This window comes from Osmerus eperlanus, chromosome 15, assembly GCF_963692335.1.
Source record: "Osmerus eperlanus chromosome 15, fOsmEpe2.1, whole genome shotgun sequence".
NCBI classification, from domain to species: domain Eukaryota; kingdom Metazoa; phylum Chordata; class Actinopteri; order Osmeriformes; family Osmeridae; genus Osmerus; species Osmerus eperlanus.
In genome coordinates, this window is record NC_085032.1 from 14,797,267 (window position 1) to 14,810,713 (window position 13,447).

At 43.3% G+C, this 13,447-nt stretch overlaps 1 protein-coding gene across 1 annotated transcript in view; it reads right to left on the reverse strand.

Moving 5' to 3' along the window:
• Positions 1–13,447, reverse strand: part of adarb2 (adenosine deaminase RNA specific B2 (inactive)) — a 122,442-nt gene that overhangs the window by 57,085 nt on the left and 51,910 nt on the right. The window lies entirely within an intron of this gene.

The following is a 13,447-nucleotide window of genomic DNA, read 5'->3' on the forward strand; positions in this document are numbered from 1 at the left end:
GCTGCTTTGAGAGTTGCACCTCAGCCATCCTCGATACTTCCATCTCTCTTCCTTCTGGCTTCACCCTCCCGCTCTGAGGAGGGCTGAATAGTTGGGGAGACGGAGAGAGAAGCCATTAGTCAAACACGAAGGGTCTGAATTGACGTCGAGGGTTTCATTTGTGCCTTCCTTCATGGCTTCTTTGACTTTGAAGTGCGCAACACACCTGACTCATACCAGGGGCACCTGGTGTTTCTGCTAGTTTCCGCTCCTCCTTTCATGCACTGAGAGACTGAGCTATTTTCAGCGCCCCTAGAATCCTACCTCATATCAGGACAAGCATTGGGAACGATGCCTTGACTCTACGCAGCAGAGATTTTACTCTGTTTCTGTGTGTGTGAGTGTGTGTGTGTGTGTGTGTGTGTGTGTGTGTGTGTGAGAGTGTGTGTGTGTGTGTGTGTGTGCGTACGCTGGTGTGTGTGTGTGTGTGGGCTTTGGCTTTTACAAACTCTTGAAAGCATCAGACATGACTAGCAACAATTCCATCTTCAAGCTTCAAGCTTCTGGATTCACAAGCTTGCCATTCCCCACAGAGATATCTTACAGCTGTATTTGTTCTCAATTTGATGATCAGAGTTTACGGAATGATCTCAAAGATTTAGTCATTTCAGTGTGCCATTTTTATTCTGAAACAGTGGTGCTGCTCTAATGAGGGGAAAGGTTCTCTTGGATGGTGTGTGTGTCTGCCTCTTTACCCGAGACAGGATGTTCAACATCCATCAGCCCTGGTCTTTCTAACCTCAACTGATGTTTAAAATCAACACACAATAAAACATTGACAGACTATGCACGCACGCCATTTCCTCGTGCATGGCTTCGCAATGGTGATCAACTCTGTTTCATCGATGGCCCCATGGTATCGATTAGGATAAAAAACTGGACACTTAGTAGACTTTGTTTTGGATGTATTTGTTTGGATTCACATTATGAAATTAATCTTGGATCCTCTCAACCAACCTTGATCGCTTCTTTAGAACTTGACTGTATCTGTTTTATGTCTTTCCATACTTGAGGTGTGGGACTTGAAGTATTCCTGGTGTGATTAGCATTACATTTACATTACATTTAGTCATTTAGCAGACGCTCTTATCCAGAGCGACTTACAGTAAGTACAGGGACATTCCCCCGAAGCAAGTAGGGTTAAGTGCCTTGCCCAAGGACACAACGTCATTTTGCACGGCTGGGAATCAAACCGGCAACCTTCTGATTACTAGCCCGATTCCCTAACCGTTCAGAAAGTCAGATTGACGCTTCTGGGATTGAGAAGGATCAGGTGGTGGCCAGGAAGAGATTGAAGGGTAAGTGATGATATAATGAGCACAAAATGACCATTTGCATTCTGGGTAATATTTGTTTAGGAAAGTGAAAATGTATTACCAATAATCTACATTTCATAGTAAAAATGTAATGAGTGACTGCATGTCAGCTGTGCTGGTGACGATAATGAGAAACAGTGTAGAAACGAAATTACATGGCAGCTATTGAAGTTATTGACTGCTGAATAACATGTTTCAATGTATGTCTACCATGGAGTCTGTTTGTTAAGATAATTAAATTCTCAAAGGATGTGAAGGGAGCACATGAATTAATACCAGGCAGAGCACAAGACTGGATTTATGTATTTCACTGTGGTGTTCATTACCAGAGCAAATAAATGAAATGTTTTGAAATTAATTATGTTCTCAGTGCCATTAAAGAGTATCGGTTATCAGATGACTTTGAAATACACACTTGATTCTTTGATGTGTTAATTATGAATATGTAAATCACTCCCTTTTATGAAGGTGTACGGAATACCATGATGTTGGTAGAGAGAGAGAGGTAGAGAGAGGTAGAGAGAGGTAGAGAGAGAGGTAGAGAGAGGTAGAGAGTGAGGTGGGAAAAAGGTGGGAGTCAGATGGCTGAGCGGTTAGGGAATTGGACTAGTAATCTAAAGGTTGCTGGTTCGATTGCCGGCTGTGAAAAATGACGTTGTGTCCTTGGGCAAGGCACATCACCCTACTTGCCTCGGGGGGAATGTCCCTTACTAACTGTAAGTCGCTCTGGATAAGAGCGACTTACAGTTAGTAAGGGACATTTATTTACATTAAAATGTAAATAGAGAGGACGATGGTGATTGTAGTCTAAATTCTACTCTTTTATACATTTAAATGTCCATTAAGTTTTGATAGTGATTTGGATGCCATTATGGGAAAAGGGTACAATCTTGAGGGAAAAATTAACAAAACGGCACTCAATTAAGGTCAAACAGGCAAGAAGATATTATCGGAAAGCCTTCAATCTTTGCACTTTACTGTAACATTACGCAACTGGGCAAGGTTTTTAAAGGCCTACAGCTTAATCCATGCCAGAGAGAGCAGAAAACACCAGCTTGACATGGTTAACTTTTCTCTGTGTAATTAGAAAACCTCATTAAGTTCATTAAGTCATCCATTGTGTTGAGGGATTTGTTACATCCGCCACCAGCACTGCCAGTCGATGAATGGCTGCAGCACGGACAAAACCTAGCCAACACCACACAGAGAACACACCAACCAGCTGAGGAAACTAATACCTCTCGCTACAAAACCAACACCGCACAATGCTCACATCTGATTGTTCATCAAGTCGGCATAACTGTAAAGGACAACAAAGGCGCCAGACTACTGTTGTTGAAGGAGCTCTCCTCAGACTGCCACTTATCCTCTCACAGGACCTTTCAGTGTGACAACCAACTAATGGGGGAAGGATATCAGTGTGACACCATCTCTCCTTACTCTAACAGGTCCCTTCTTGTCTTCCATTAATCTGGGACCTTGGCTAAGGGGGGAATACCTTGTGTGGCCCCAGGGGCGTGCCATGGTAACAGATGACTACACGCTACCATGGAGGCCTCTTAGTTTTGGCTCCTGAACCCAATGATTCCAATTTTGGTGTCACTGAAAGCAGCGATTCATCATCGGGTGTATTACTTAGTGGGCCAGGAGCTCAGGGCTATTCATCTCCTACCCTGCCACAGCCTGGCCCAGGGAGACAACAGCCACCACTGCAAGGCCAACAAACAGACCTTACACATACACACTCAGTCACGGACGCACACTCAAAGCGACACACATGCACAACACACACACACTTCTGGTCCACCCCTTGCGCCCTACCCTGCCAGACCTAAACACCATCTAGTGCTGATAAGACAGAAAGGCGGCTTGTTTTTCTGCAGGTGAAAAGCAACGTGCATCGCTGTAGGGGGGACAGACACAGCGCCATAGAACACACAGCAATTACAACGCTCCTCTATGGTGGAACAATAAATCTACAGGACAGAGTACAATGTACTACATTGCAAACCAACTCTCCTCTCGTTTTCAGGGGTTGAATAATGTTTATCTACGGACTGTTCAGCACAGTAACAGGGGATATGGCTAACAGGACAAATGATCATTTCAGCAACTGTATAGTTCCACAAACTGTGAGCGCTATCTACTGTACCAGACTAGAACCACAGACCAGGAGCTACCAGGACACATTGTACAGTATGAGACACCACTCCAAGCCAGTTCTCCATTTAACCTCCTGCATGGGAGATGATCTGTTGAGGGAGGGGGTGGAGACACCCCTCTGGCCTAAGAACACAGCTAGAAAGCAAAGGGGTGCACAAAACAATTTCACGCACCCTGTGGGAGCGTGGCGGGGCAGGCGGCAGGGGTGTGTGGGGGGGGGGGGGTGAGGGGGGGACTGAGGCATGGCCCAGACGCAGGCTGCTCCCCCGACTTCAATTAGCGTTCCACTTAAGGCCACCAGGCTCCATCACACAGCCAACAGCACCATGGAAAACAGGCAGAGAGTCTCGGAGAGGAGCCATCTGTCCCCTCTCCGTCACACACACACACACCTGAATGTAGTCCTATCTGAAACACACACACACCTGAATTCAGTCCTATCTGAAACACACACACCTGACTATCTGCCGGCCTCAAATCCACAAAGACACACCTGAGTCTCGTTCTCGTAGAAATACACACATATCCAGACGCTGTCGACTATCTGCCACACTCAAACACAAACCTGATCCGCACACTACTACAGATTTCCGTTCCCCGTCTATGAAGTTGAGTGTGATTACGTTCCTTCTGCTCCCCTTTCCATCGTACCTTTGCTGTTCCATCAGTTCACAGACTAACAGACTTCACTGAAAATATGCCAATCTATACTGCTTCCGTATCACAACCATCTAGAACAGAATTCTAAACGCTCTGCATTCAGACCATGGAGCGTCAGTCAGAAGTTTGGTACATGAAGGGGGATTGGAGCAGAAGTAATACAGAATAAATAAGAACACACAGTTACCGTCGTCACCAAATCCCATTTAAGGATCAAGAGATCCAGTATTCAGGGAGCGAGTGAGAAAGAGACAGATTTCATCTGGAGTCTGTTTCTTCTCCAGAGCGGAGGAAAAGTAATTAAGGCATCTGAAGAAATTCTGCTGGTGAGGATAATTATTATGTTTGAGCATGTTACAACTCATTCACTGTGTGTATGTGTGTGTTTGAGTGTGTGAGTGCCTGTATGTTTGTAAATGTGTGTGTGTTTAAGGAGTGGGGATGTGTGTTCATGTATACTTGTCCAAGTGTTTTTGCCGGCTAGTATGCGTGCCTGAGGTTTGGCTGCACAGAACACGTTGTGATTTGTGCGAGTGGTGTTCACTGCCCTAGCCCATGCCTGCGTTAGCAACCAACAACACGTTGTCCCTCATTAACCTTTCAGCAGATAAGCCTGCTTTATGTCCATGTTTGAACAGTCCTTGTAAAGTATCTCTGGCTGATACAGCACTGAACCAACCACTTTCCTGTTTTTCCATCACCCCTTCCGCTAGATACCTCAAATTAAATTTCAATTTTAATCACGGGCCTCCGAATCTCCATAAATCTAACACCTGAGCCACCTTTAATTACAGAACAAGCATTCTGTGGGTGCTGTGCTGTGCCGCGATGCTAACAAGGTTAAAGAGTGCACTGTGTGTGTAATGGAAGGCAGAAGAACTCACTGGCTAATTGTTAACATCACGTTAGCTACCGCTTTGCCGGATTCTGCAGTTGTCTCTTTTCTTTTGCACCTGATAATCGAGGCTCCGTACTGTACACACCCTTGTTAGACTAAAGTAATTATAACATTTAATGAAAAACTTTTCACTGCCTCTGTGTCAGTGTGTGTGTGTGTGTGCCATTCTATTCAGTTACTAGAATGAAAATCAATACGATTTAAAAGGTCGGACCCATCTGGTCAGGCTTGAAGAATCTTTTCTACATGAGATGAGACTTGTGGACTGCATTGTTTTAAATAATTTAGTATATTTCATGTATTTACTGCTACAGTACTAGTCAATAAAAGTCCTGTACTGTCTTGAAAGAGTATAACTGGGTAAAGCTCAACATAATTGGTTTAAACAGCCAGAATTGTGTTTCCATCAAATAAATTACAATAGTATGTCTACTGTAATTAAATTAGGTGAGAAGATATTAGACACAAACAGTATATCTACTTTCAAAAGTAATCAGGGCAAATATTGTTTAATCCTGCTGCAAAGTTCTTTTGAAGTGTCCAGTATTAAACACAAATACAATTATGGCCGTTAGCATCAATATATGCCCCTTTGCAGTTTGCTGGTTCTGCACAAGACATGATTGGAAAAGAACACAGTAATCGAATTATGATAAAGGTTTTGAGACATCATTATGAATATTATTGAAATTGTATTATCTGTCATTACAAGAGACATGGAAAATCACAAGACACACATTATTGTACGTTTTAAGCCAAGGGCTTTGACTAAAAAATGGAACAATACATTTGAGAATACAATTATCTCTGTGACTGCTGCATGTATGAATTGCGAAGAAGGGTTGTGAAAGGATTTCATGACTGAGAAAAGGGACTTAATTAAGAAACAGTGAGTTCTCTGAAAGTCTTACTGTGAGATGTTAAGCCATTTGATAACCATCTGTGCAAACGTCTAAGCGTAAGCGTCAATTCCAAGAAAAAAAAAACATGTTGATTACAGTGACTAAATATATATATATTTTTTTAAGTATCTAAATCATTAATGTAGTGTGATCTATGTTTTGCTTCTTACTGTCGCGCCAATTATTTGTTATTATAATTATATTATATAATAAATTATATATATTTATTATTATATTTGCTGTTCGCAAAACAGGATGGAGAAACGGTGAGAAACTTTGACATCTGAATAACATTCTACAGTTGTTGAAAGATAGAGCATAACCATTTGTTTTGCGTTTGAAACTGAGAAGACACCAAATCTCACATTTGAAAAGACTTGTTTACAGTGATTTTTCCCCGACAGCTGGCTGGCTAATATTGCGACACCGCTCAGTTTTGTCTTGTCAACACATTTGTTTACAAGTTGGTTGGATGTTGATCACTGGTCTGATCAGGCTTCCAGATGTTTCTCACATGTCTGTGAATGCTTAGGGAGTCCTCGTGGAGAAGATGTCTACAAACCCAAAACTCCCTGAACAGACAATAGGCTACAGTACAGTACTACAGACTGTCATCACATTCACATTTACATTTATTCATTTAGCAGACGCTTTTATCCAAAGCAACTTCCAAGAGAGAGCTTTACAAAAGTGCATCGGTCACTGATCATAACAACGAGATAGCCCCAACATTGCGGGTAACCAAAAGATGAAGCATACACTGTGAAAAAACGAAGAAGTGCCAAAGGCCAGAACCACAAGAGCATGTAGTTAAACAAGTTACAATTAAACAACATGAACCTCAAAGTGCAAGAACCTCATCACGTCATCACATGAGCAGCCTGTTAGAGGAAGACACATTCATTTATTACATAACACAAAATATATCATATTCTAATTTAGTAGATGTTTTAATTCAAAGCAACATACAGAGGGGTATTTTGACCAGCAACATCTTAGAAGGACGGACCCATGCAGGGCTAAAGGCCCTTGCACACTGAGTCTATAATTTTCGTATGCATTTTTTCGCAATCGTCAGCCTCAAAATTCGGTGGCTCTGAATTTCCAAAAAACCTATCAAAATGTTGGCTATGGATGCGAAAACGCAGAAAATCGAACCCGATCCGAATTTTTTTTTGACAGACGAAAGTTTCGGAGGCAGTGTGTAAGTGCGATTGACATAACGTGAGGTTTTATTTATTTTTTAACGTGCGAACATTTCGGATACGAATTTCGGACTCAGTGTGCAATGGCCTTAATAGTGACAGCTGCAGAGTCCAGTCCCATCCTCTCAATGGTTGCATGTTTCACCACTAACTGAATCTATGGCAACCTTATAGAACAACCTTTGAACGGGGAGAACAGTTTCTATGGAAAACAATTATGATTCAATGAAATGTTAAATGCGTTCCTGACCTTGTGTGTGTGTGTACACTAGCCTTGTATGTGTACTTTACTGTGTTACTGTAAGGCATGTACCCTATGTGACTGAGTGTGTGTGTGTGTGCAAGTGATTGATTTTGTTAGTACCTAAAACCTAGTGTATTTGTGTTCCCAAACAGGTTTGCAGGTGTGTGTGTGTGTGTTTACAGCACAAACAGACAGCTGTTCTCTCACCTCTTTTTACACTGATTTCACATCTGGCTAAAACTTTGCAGATAAGACCTGTGTTTCCTCTTCTGGAGCACACCGATAACACCCCAGTTCATTACCAGACGTGTGTTTGTTTCAGCTCTTACAAACAGACCTACACAGCAAATCACCATGGCAGCCAGGTTTGGAGAGAAACAATTTGGTGGAATTCCCAAATGATAAAAAGTGAAAAGCTACCAGTACCTCCTTGAACAAATTACCCAAGGGATATAGTCCCAATCACACTGGAAGTAGTTATATCTACCGTATATTTGTACTTGCAATATTTGTGGGCATGGATACTTATTTATATTGTATATTGAGAATGTGTTCATTTTATTGGTTATTCTTGTTTTCGTACATATTATTTGTTACAGGTTCAAAATAAATGTTTTTCAAATCTAGATATGACAATTTTTTGATCACAGTGAAGTAGTTTATCTTACTATGTATGATTTGTACTGTACAAACATCATCGTCAATGTATATTAATCTATCACTGATTCCTACTGCTCCTTCTGTCTCCTAACAACGTGAAATAAATGGTGTTCTTACAACGAATGACTTCCTTCCTGTTTACAAATTGGATTGTGTTTAGAAACAGCAGCGTCTGACACAGTATGGTAAGAGGACGCCAGGGAGCAGGGCCAGGATTGGTTCTGCTAATGGTTGAGACATCGCAGTTCAGCCGTTATTAAGAGTGGTACTTACACACAGATGCACACCCACAAACGCTCACACCTTGAAATCAACACCTTCCTCCCTCCGCATAGCCCAGCAAGGCTTCACATCGCACAGCTCCCCAGACAATATTATCTCATAAGCGCAGACAAATTGCCTCTTTGTTTGAGCATATGAATATTTTTCAAAAACATTATGAAAATCCCATACATAAAAAAACATTCAAATGGGGAAAGCTGAAGTACCACTTTAGGACACTGGCAGCATATGTGTTGGCAATAGTAATTCCTCCATTAACTGGCTCTTTTTTCCCCAGCCTATGCGCCAGACTAGATCAAGTGAAGGTTATGCTGTCCTCTCCAACGGCCTAGATTCTGATGGGAGCACTAATTGCATAATTTGTTTCAGAATTAACAGCTAATAGCAGCTCTCTTCTAGACTGGAGCCAATGCTCTCTCTCTCTCCCTATCTCTCTGTTTCTCTCTCATCCTATTTCAATAGTATTTACAGAGGCGTGTGGACAATGTGGCATCAAAACTACTGTAAAATTACATTTATCCCAAAAGGCAATGCTCGGTTTATGAATTAGATTGGCAATGACTTGCATGAAAAGTCATTCACTTTGCCTGAGCAGTTATTGAATCTAATAGCATTCACTGAATACAGATTTCTTTGCACCCTAATGTTCGAAAGCAACGGTAAAATACTACACAACAAAAAAAAAAACGATACACTGTCTCTACACTGCAGACAAGAAGAGTAAAGACCAGCAAAGACCAGCAAATCCCCATCAAGCCAGAAACACTAACATTTGGCGGATGTTCATCAGCATATTGAACTATCTGAAATGGAAGGTGAGCTTTGTGTTGGCATCAGGGACTGGCAGATGAAGAAACAATATAGGGTACATGAAGCTGAGGGGAACAGATAAGCCCTTCCAAAGGTTTCTGCCATAAGTCAATCCACCCTCCAACCAGGCAATAACCTTCTCTACCCGGGCAGCAATAACCAAACTGCATCCTCAAACTGAACAAACACAACTAGGAGAGGCAGACTAGACAAAACAAAGAGAAGCTCTGTGTGGAGATGCAATCCATCCTGAGATCTGACTGTCAGTCACAGTCTCTAATAACCTGGGGGGGAGGGGGGGGGGGGGGAATCTGTCCCAGTCCACAACCATGGGGACACCTGTGACTGGCACATAGAGAAACTGTCTAACATGATAAAAAAAAGTAAGGTGGATGAGTATTTACAGCAGCACTCGCAAGGTAGAATGACTTCTGACATGACGTCTGCAAAGGTCCGGGGAGACTCGAAGAGGCAGAGGCAGGACAAACACTGTACAGTGCAGCCGTGTTTCAGCAGCACTGTGGAACACTTAGAAACACACGCTACCAATAGGGGTCAGGTGGCTGAGCGGTTAGGGAATCGGGCTATTAATCAGAAGGTTGCCGGTTTGTTTCCAGGCAATGCCGAATTACGTTGTGTCCTTGGGCAAGGCCTACTTGCCTCGGGGCAAGTACGCACTGTGCCTGTCCTTACTGTAAGTCCCTCTGGATAAGAGCGTGTACTAAATGTAATGTTAATGTACCAGAACCGGACTGGGATGCCTTAAGGAGAGACGCATTTTTGCCGTGTTCTCTACAATGACAACTATCGCTACAGGGAAAAAAGGCCCTTTTAATTTCAACTGCAGGTGAAATGTGTTTACGGCATGGCCGAGAAAGTGAAGCCAGCCAGACCAATCTGTCTTGCCCAACACTTGATTGCAAAGTCACCGGGATCGCCATGGCGAAAATGTTAATATTTTTCCTAATCACATGACTTGACCTCAGCAGCCAATGATCTGTGTCTGGGTTGAGGGGGCTGTAGTACAGTGTTGCACACAGTGCCCTGGGGCCCACCATTTTAATTAAGGTCCTTCCCAATGTGCAACCTTCAGACAACATTATCAACAGTAGGGAAAAAATAGAAAAATAACACTGGACTTTTTTTGTCACCATTTAGGTGAAATAATAGCTGCTTGTACCAAGTCTCCAGCCACCGTCAGTGTTAGAATTTGATTGTAACCTCGGGTGGAGTTTTCTATTATTGGCCATAAAAGAAAACGTTTTATTGAGGAAATAACGTTGCAAAGCAAGGCGCCCGTTTTAAATTGAAATGTGACAGCTCTACACTGAATTGAAAGGGGACATTTTATTGACTTCACTGGAAGTGAGTGGTTTCTGTTTTCTAGTCAATTATATGAAAAGAGACCAATGTGGTTGTGCTGATTCACTGGGCTGAAAGACCTGATGCATTCCCTGTGCTACCTGTCTAGAATCACTCTTTCTAATTAACATGTTAACTATTGGCTACTAAGTTTATACTAAACAGAAAAACGTAACGATTCTTCATCCTTTCACACAGCACATTCTAGAGTCTGTATTTATTAATAAAGACCATTCATTTGATTAAGGTGTGTTGGAGCGGGGAAACATCTAAAGCATACAGGAGAGGAGGAGGGAAAGAAGGGGAACATCGAGATCGGTGGTCCACATTCTATCTCCAGCATTTGTAAGAACATTTACATTTTACATTTAGTCATTTAGCAGACGCTCTTATCCAGAGCGACTTACAGTAAGTACAGGGACATTCCCCCGAGGCAAGTAGGGTGAAGTGCCTTGCCCAAGGACACAACGTCAGTTGGCATGACCGGGAATCGAACTGGCAACCTTCGGATTACTAGCCCGACTCCCTCACCGCTCGAGCGGTGGCCTAAGAACAACCAATCAGACCACATCTTAACCCTTACTTAACAACTGACATAACTTCCAATCCAGCAGGAAGTTACACAATGAGGTGTGAAAAACATCAAGCCAAGACTTCAGCCAGCAACTCAAGTCTCTAGCACATTAGTGTGGTCAGACTACACTGGCCCACTGTATGTTATGACTCAGGAAGATTGTTTGTTACCACAGAACAAGGAGGACTGGATATAAATGAATGTTTACGTGAATGTTTACGTTACGTGGGACGTACAAGATGGCGCGTGGGACGTACAAGATGGCGCCGATGATGGCTGCCTCGGTTGCTAGCTCTGTTTTGTCTTGTTATGTCTGTTAATTCAGTGTTCTGCCTTGCACATCCCTGCCACAGTTTGCACCTCCCTGCCACAGTAAATTCCGTGTTTGTATAACATACATGGCGAATAAACCGAATTCTGATTCTGATTCTTTAGAGCACAGAGGAGGAATCACTAACGGGTCTTAACCCATTTGATTTAACACGCCGTAGGACGACATCTCATTCACCAAGTCTCATCCTCTCACGGAGAGGAGACTAGTGCATTCGTGGCTGCACATTAGACCACCAGGTCTGGGTGCGTGGTAAGTACCCCCCCCACACACACACACACCTCCATCCCCCACCAAATCGCCAGAAGGCTAGTTCAGTCAAGACACTCACGTGATTGATTTCACCATTTATTCATACAAACGGTTTAACATAGGTGGAATGGATGTACATACATTACATTTACATTTAGTCATTTAGCAGACGCTCTTATCCAGAGCGACTTACAGTAAGTACAGGGACATTCCCCCGAGGCAAGTAGGGTGAAGTGCCTTGCCCAAGGACACAACGTCAGTTGGCATGGCCGGGAATCGAACTGGCAACCTTTGGATTACTATCCCGATTCCCTCACCGCTCAGCCACCTGACTCCCCATGAGGAAGCGCTCCCTGCCTTCACTGCAGCATGCATGACATGAGGCAGGGAGCAACAAGTTAAATCCCCCACGGGGAGAACAGACAGACCACATGGGGGAGAAGGGGATGGTGGTGGGTGGCAGCAGCGCAGAACACAAGGGGAATCGAGGACGCGTGTGCGTGCATGTGTGCGACTTTATAGCGCCGCCTATCGAGCTAAGCCTATGGGCTGAGAACACGGCGATGGGTGATAAGGCGCACGCTGCCCGAGTGCCACGCCTGAACTTGCTCCGCCCATTATCAGCAGCACCAGAAACACAGAACGTGGACCCTAGCTTCACTCATCCCTACTAAACCATCACTGACAGCTGCAGTAGCATGTCTGGGCCCACATGTATTAACACACACACGCATGCATGCACACACACACATAATGGGACACACCTGATTCGCAGCACGGCGTTGAGGAAGGGCGACAGGCAGCCATAGAAGAGAGAAAGAGAAATGAAAAGGTCATGCTACAACCGCAATCAAAAAAAAAAATTCCCCCGACAGCATTCATAGGTAGTGTCATTATCACTGTAACAACACATTTCCACACATTTGCGGTGATAGATTACCAAATTAACGTAATAGTATTCCCTTCTGTGTGTCTGAAGCTATTTTGAATCGCCTTCAATGAGTAATACAGAACCTCTACAAACACACAAGTAAAACGCCAGCGATTTGCAAGGGAAAATGCCATCTCGTTGATTGGCTTTTGGAGCGAGCAACCAGGAGATTTCAATCAAGATTTCCGACGGTCTATTACTGTAAGTTCAGTGTAGGTTATCGTTACTGCTGTGTGTCTGCATTCTAATGCATGTCACTGCTATCATCATCCCCCAGATGGGTATACTGTTATAACAGGCACAACAGCCCCAAGAATGGCAGCCTGTCTGAGGAAGGTCTACTGCCAACAACACGACTGTCTCTGGAATAATTAGGCTCAGGCTATCTGTTAACACTTGATATGTCGTATCTACTTGGTAAATAACGTTTAAGACTGAAGCTGTAAAACGGTTAAGCTGAAAGGGACCTCATCTGTTGGTAATAGGTGTGTCATCTCCGCAGCGCATGAAGATCCGATTTATACACACAAATAATGTATGAATGAAATGTGAAATGGGGAGCCAAATCTTTCTGATTAAAAGGCTGTGAATCATTTAATGAGAAGTAGCCTAAGAACTGGTACAACATTGCCACACACATGGCCAAAAACATTTATATTTGATCGAATGTTTGGTAAATTGCTTGTTGCTACCTGTTGAAAGTGACCTGCTGACACTCGTAGAGCACATCAACATTACGGCCCAATCGTGAGCATTTGCACATGTCACGTGACTGTGGGGGGTTCCGCGGCAACGCCACATAAAAAGGCAGCTTTAAC